Source organism: Camelus dromedarius, chromosome 4 (assembly GCF_036321535.1).
Source record: "Camelus dromedarius isolate mCamDro1 chromosome 4, mCamDro1.pat, whole genome shotgun sequence".
Taxonomy (NCBI): domain Eukaryota; kingdom Metazoa; phylum Chordata; class Mammalia; order Artiodactyla; family Camelidae; genus Camelus; species Camelus dromedarius.
The window spans coordinates 42,525,954-42,532,919 of NC_087439.1; the positions used below are offsets into that span (position 1 = coordinate 42,525,954).

General features: G+C 37.1%; 1 non-coding gene across 1 annotated transcript; it reads left to right on the forward strand.

Moving 5' to 3' along the window:
• The first annotated feature begins 688 nt into the window (after positions 1-688).
• Positions 689-762, forward strand: TRNAA-UGC (transfer RNA alanine (anticodon UGC)). Its single transcript has one exon. It is a non-coding gene; the product is annotated as a tRNA-Ala (tRNA).
• The last annotated feature ends 6,204 nt before the right edge of the window (positions 763-6,966 follow it).

Here is a 6,966-nt window from a genome sequence, read left to right on the forward strand (position 1 = left end):
CTAACCTTGCCCATGAACCTTGTTTGTTTCTTCTGATCAACTTCAGTGCCTGCAATGTATTAAACCTGTGATGACTTTCAGAGGGCACAACAGTCTCACTTTCAGACTGACCTTTCTGCTAGATGTTTTAAATTCTTGTTTTGCTCTTTGTTACTCCATTTTGGTAGTCTATTTAAGGATGCTTTGGTCAAAGTTGTGGCTGGCTTTCAGATGCTGTGTTCTAATTTCTTTAGAAAACTTTGTCTAGGTAGAGTGAAACCTGGGCTGTTGGGAGGCAGCTTCAAATTAATGACACATATTGGGGGGATGAATTGATGTTTGCCAAAAAAGGTTTTATGGATATGATGAAAAGAAAGCTTTGGGGTAGAAAGTGTTTTGAATCAACTAATCTAATAAAAATGTTATGTCAGAGGATTATGGGAAGGTTGAAGTGTAGGAAGCACCAGGAATCTGTCTCTTCACCTAGATAACAATTACACTGGAAAAATCTGCCTGACATAAATATTTTTAGAACTCTGGAATCAACTGAAGGCTTGCAGCTTCCAGGGGAAACAGGAAAGTATGGTCCATTCAAAGGGAAAAATAAATCTACAGAAACTGTCACTGAGAAAGACCTGATAGCAAATCAACTAGAAAAATACTTTAAAACCACTGTCTTAAAGATGCTTAAAGAACTAAGGGATTGGGGGGAGGGTATAGCTCAAGTGGTAGAGTGCATGCTTTGCATGCATGAGGTCCTGGGTTCTATCCCCAGTACCTCCTCTAAAAATGAATAAATCTAACTACCTCTCCCCCTGACACTTCCAAAATAAAATAATTAAATAATACAATAATAAATAAGTAAAATATAAAAAATAGAACGTTAAAAAAAAAAGAACTAAGGGATGATGTGGAGAAAGTCAAGAAAACAATGTACTCTTTGAGTATATCTACCTAGATTTCACTGAGCTTCTTAGATGTTTATCTTCAGGTCCTTATCAAATCCTGGGAAGTTTTCAGCCATTATTTTCTTCCAATAGGCCTTAATGCTAAATCGTGGTTAATTTTGGTTAATTTAACTCATAGCACAGTAGCAGCTCCTTGTCTCCTACCCCCAGCTCCACAGCAGGCAGCTGTGCATATGTTCCTGTGGCAACCTAAACACAGGTTATAGAAGCTAGTGTGGACAAAGAAGACCGTGTCTTCCAGATACTGGGGATCTGTACTCTGATCTATGAGACCTGCTTTTGGTCACAGAGGTGCAAAGAGGATGATGGCAATTGACATTACACCTCTCACCATTGTTGCAAGCCCCTCCCACTGAGGCTGAAGTAATTTCCAGGGTATTTAAAGGGCCAGCACTCTATTTTCCCCCTTGTTAATTTTTCTCTTTTGGGAGTTAGATATTAAAACTAAAAAATTAAAAAGCTATTGCATACATGAGGGAAATTAGACAGTGACCATACATGCCCAGGGAAATGTATAGGCTCAGAGAAGAACTGAAAATAAGGAGATCAAGATGGTAGAGAAGGAGAACATTGAACTCATCTCCCCCAATGAACACATCAAAAATACATCTACACATGAAGCAACTATAGCTGAAAACAACCTAAAGAATGGCAAAAAGGCTCTTCTACAACCAAAGCTATAAATAAAGATCCACATGGAATTGGGTGGAAGGAGAAGAGAAGTAATCAGGTTCACCTGCGCCCCTATCAAGGGACACAGTAGAGGAAGGAGATATCACAGGCTTGGGGATCCTCCTGGGGAGTGAGGAGTTCAAGCCACAGATTGGGCACCCAAGCTCTTATGTCTGACATGGGAAGACAAGTCCCCATAGCTGATTTCAAAACCAGTGGGACCTGCTGGAGGGCTATAAGAAACAGACTGCATGAAGAGTGTTTGCATACTCTTGCTTACTCCTAGGACAAGGCAGAGGAAGCAGATTGAAACTGCCCAGGGCTCTGGCTGGTTTCCTGCTCCTGCCCCAGTGTATACCTGCAACCAGGTCCCTGCTCCAGCCCCTCTTGCTCTGGCACTGCTCTCTACTAGGGAGAAAGCTGCTGTTGCCAAAGAGAGTGCATACTTGTAGGATATGGAGCCAACCTACAGCCACAAAGTGAAGGCAACCATTACCAGTGCTGATGTGTGGATACAGCAGATTGAAAATTGCCCAGGGCTCTAACCAGCTTGCCAGGACCACTACAATGTGCACCCTGGCCTGTGCTAAACACCTACTCCAGCCCTCTTGCACCAGTGCTGCTTTCCAGTGGGGTGGAAGTGCTGGGGGGTGTGGTGGTGGTGCCCACACTTGGAGGAAGCAGAACTGTCTCAGACCCAGCTCTGAACAGGCAAGGGTGGCCATTGCCAGTGCACGCATGGAGGCAGAAGATTGGAAACTGCCTGGGCTTCTGGCTGGCTTCCTGGAACTGTCCAAGCATACATTCTGGCCTGCACTGGGTGCTTACATGAGCCCCTCTTGCTCCAGTGCTGTTCTCCACTAAGGTGGAGGTGCCACTGCCACAGGGAGTGCACATATTGGAGGGAATGAAACTAGCTCAGTCCTGAACCTCAGAGCTTTTGTTTCACCACACAGGACCCTGACTGTGCCCTCAATAGGGCAGTGACTGCCAGTGAACACAGGAGAAGCCTAGCCCACAGACTCACACCTAGCTCTGGCTCTAGCCCCTCCATCTCCAGCCTCGCCTCTCACCAAGGTGGTAACTGCCAGGCACACCCCAGGGGAAGATATTACCCATGATCACTTCAGAATCCAGCTCTCCCATCAGAGCCACTGGGAACATGGAGACTGCATAGGAACATCCCACACAACTCCCAATCAAGACCTGGGTAGATACTGTTTCACCTAATTTCCTACAGTCAGAGAGAGTTACACAGAATGAGAAGACAGAGAAATAAGTTTCAAACAAAAGAACAGGAAATAAATCCTGGAAAAAAACCTCTAATGAAACAGATAAATAATTTATGATAAAGAGTTCAAAGCATTAGTAATAAGAATGTTGACTGAACTTGGTAAAAAAAATAGAGGAACATGAGAATTTTAACAAGGAATTAGAAAATATAGAAAAGAACCAGTCAGCACTGAATAATACAGTAACTGAAATGAAAAAAATACACTAGAAAGAAATAACAGCAGACAAGGTGATGTAGAAGAATTCATGAGCAACCTAGAAGATAGAAAAATGGAAATCACCCAATCAGAACAGAGAACAATCTTTTAAAAAAATGAGAATACTTAAAGGGATGTCTAAAACAACATCAAGCGTACTAACATTTGGATTATAGGGATCCAAGAAGGAGAAGAATTGAAAAAAAGGTCAAAAATGTATTTTATGAAATTGTGGCTATCAAATATGTAAAGAGTTAATACCTATCCTTCTCAAATTATTTCAAAAAATTGAAGAGGAGGGAACACTCCCAAATCAGTTCTACAAGGCCACCATAATTCTAATACCCAAACCAGACAAAAACACTACAAAAAAGGAAAATTACATGCCAATTTCTCTGAATATAGATGCAAAAGTCTTCAACAAAATATTAGCAAACAAAATTCAACAATATATAAAAAGGATCATACACCATGATCGAGTGGTATTTATTTCAGGGATGCAGGAGTGGTTCAATATCTCTGAATCAACAGTATGACACCCCACATTAACAAAAAAATATATAAATGACATGATCAGGATGCAGAAAAACCATTTGACAAAATTCAACCTGCATTCATGATAAAATTCTCATCAAAGTGGTTATAGAGGGGACATATCAACATAATAAGGGACATTTTTGACAAACATACAACTAACATACTCCATAGTGAAAAGCAAAAAGCTTTTCCTCTGAAGTCAGGAAAGAGAAAAGGATGCCCACTTCACCATTTCTATTTAACATAGTATTGAATGTCTTAGCTATAGCAATGAGACAAGAAAAAGAAATGAAAAACATCTAAATTGGAAGGGTAGAAATAACTATTTGCAGGTGACTATATATAGAAAACCCTACAATCTCCACCAAAAAAAAAAAAATAGTACTAATAAATGAATTCAGTAAAGTTGCAGGATTCAAGATTAGTATACAGAAATCTTTTGCTTTTCTATACGCTAATAATGAACTACCAAAAAGAGAAAGCAAGAAGACAATCCTGTTTAAAACTGATCAAAAAATACCTAGGAAACATCATAAAGTAGGTGAAAGATCTTAAAACATTAAAGGTAACTGAAGATGATACCAAGAATGGAAAGATAGCCTATGTTCATGGCTTATAGGAATTAATATCATCAAAATGTTCATACCACCCATATTTAGTGAAATCCCTATTAAAATACACATGACATTTTCCCCAGAGCTAGAACAAATAATACTAAATTATTCTATGGAACCAGTGAAGGCTCTGAATTTCCAAAAACATTTTCAGAAAAGAAGAACAAAGCAGCAGGTGTCACACCCCTGGACTTCAAACTATAATACAAAGCTACAGTGGTCATAACAGTATGGTGCTGGCACAAAAACAGACACATAGATCAAGGGAACAGAATAGAGAGTGCAGAAATAAACCCACCACTTAAGGTCAATTAACCTACAACAGAGGAGGCAAGACTATATAATGGGGGAAAGACTGCCTCTTCAATAAGTGATGTTGGGAAAACTGGACTGCTGTATGTAAAAGAATGGAACTATAACATTTTCTCACACCATACACAAAAATAAACCTAAAATTGATTAAAAATCTAAATGTAAAACTGGAAACTATAAAACTCCTAGAAGAAAATATAGGCAGAACACTCTGACATAGTCATGGCAATGTTTTTTTGGATCTGTTTTCTCAGGCAAAGGAAACAAAAGCAAAAATAAACAAATGGAACTTAAATAAATTTAAACTTTTGCACAGTGAAAGAAATCATTGACAAAATGAAAAGACAATCTAGTAAATAAGAGAAAATATTTATAAATGGTATGTCCCATAATGGGTTAATATCCAAAATATATAAACAAGTAGTACAATTTAATATAAAAAAGGAAAAGCCTGATTTAAAAAGAAGAACTGAATAGACTTTTTTCAAAAGAAGACATAGAAATGACCAACAGGCACATGAGAAGATGATCAACATTGTTAATCATCAGGGAAATACAATCAAAATCTCAATGAGATATCGCCTCACACCTGTCAGAATGGCTATCATCAAAAAGACCACAAATAACAAATGTCAGCTTGAGGATGTGGAGAAAAGGAAACCCTTGTATACTGTGGGTGGGAATGTGAATAATTGCAACCACTGTGTAAAACAATATGGAGGTTTCTCAAAAAACTAAAAATAAAACTACCATATGTTCCAGCAATTCCACTTCTGTATATATAGCCCCCCAAAAAACAAAAACACTAATATGAAAATATATATACACCCAAGTGTTCATAGTAGGGTTATTTACAATAGTCAAAATATGGAAGCAACCTAAGATAGAAAATACGTAGAGGTGATAGAATACAAACTTGTGGTTGCCAAGGGGAAGGGGAATGGGAAGGGATAGACTACAAGTTCAAAATTTGTAGATACTGACAGGCATATGTAGAATAGATAAACAAGATTATACTGTATAGCACAGGGAAATGTATACAAGATCTTGTGGTAGCTCACAGTGAAAAAAATGTGACAATGAATATATGTATGTTCATGTATAACTGAAAAATTGTGCTCTACACTGGAATTTGACACAACATTGTAAAATGATTGTAACTCAATAAAAAATGTTTGAAAAAAATATGGAGAGGTGAATGAAAGTGAAAACACAACATGCAAAAATTTAGGGGATGCACAAAAGTACTGCTAAGGGATAAATTTATAGCTATAAAACTTTACATTAAAAACAAGAAAGATCTTTAATCACAATTAACTTAACGCCTTAAGGAAGTAGGAAAAGAACAAATTAAACCCAAAGCTAGCAAAAGAGAGAAAATAAAGATTAGAACAGAGACAAGTAAAATAGAGAATAGAAAAAACAGTAGAGAAAATCAATGAAGTTAGTTCTTTGAAAACGTAAGCAAAATTGACAAATCTTTAGTTAGCTGGACTGAGAAAAAAAGAGAGAAGACTCATTACTAAAAAGAAATGAACATGTAAACATTCCTACTGATTCTGCAGAAATGAGAAAAGATTATAAGAGGATATTATGAACATTGTATGCCAACAAATTGTAGCACTTAAATGAAATGGGCAAATTCCTAGAAACACAATATTTAGAAAGACTAAATCCCAAAGAAATAGAAAATCTGTATATACCTGTAACTAGTGAAGAGATTGAATAAGTAATCAAAAATCTTCCAAACAAAAAATCCCTGGAAACCTTATGGCTTCGCTGGTGAGTTTTACCAAGCACTTAAGAACTACCATTAATTTTTCTCAAGCTTTTCAAAAAATGAAGAGGAAGAAACACTTCCTAGCTCATTCTGTGAGATCAGCTTTATCCTGACACTAAATCCAGAAAGACTTTATAGGAAAAGAAAACTATCAATATCCCTCAGGAACTTTGATGTAAAAATCCTCAACAAAATATTAGCAGACATAATTCAGCACATTATTAAAAGGATTCCACACTGTGACCAAGGGATTTATTCCTAGAATGCAAAGATCATTTAACATGAAAATAAATCAATATAATATATCACATTAACTGAATAAAAGGAAAAAAAAAGAAAATATGGTCATCTCAATTAATGCAGAAAAAAAACACTTGACAAAATCTAATAACTTTTTATGATAGAAACACTCTAAAAACTTGGAGTAGAAGGAAACTACTTCAATATAAGAAGACCATATGTTAAAAAACAAAACAAAACACACACACACACACACACACACACACACACACACACACACACACACACACACAGAGCAAACTCAGTGAAACACAGAAAACTTTTCCAAAAGATCAGGAACACAGCAAAGATAACTTGCTTTCACTACTTTTTGC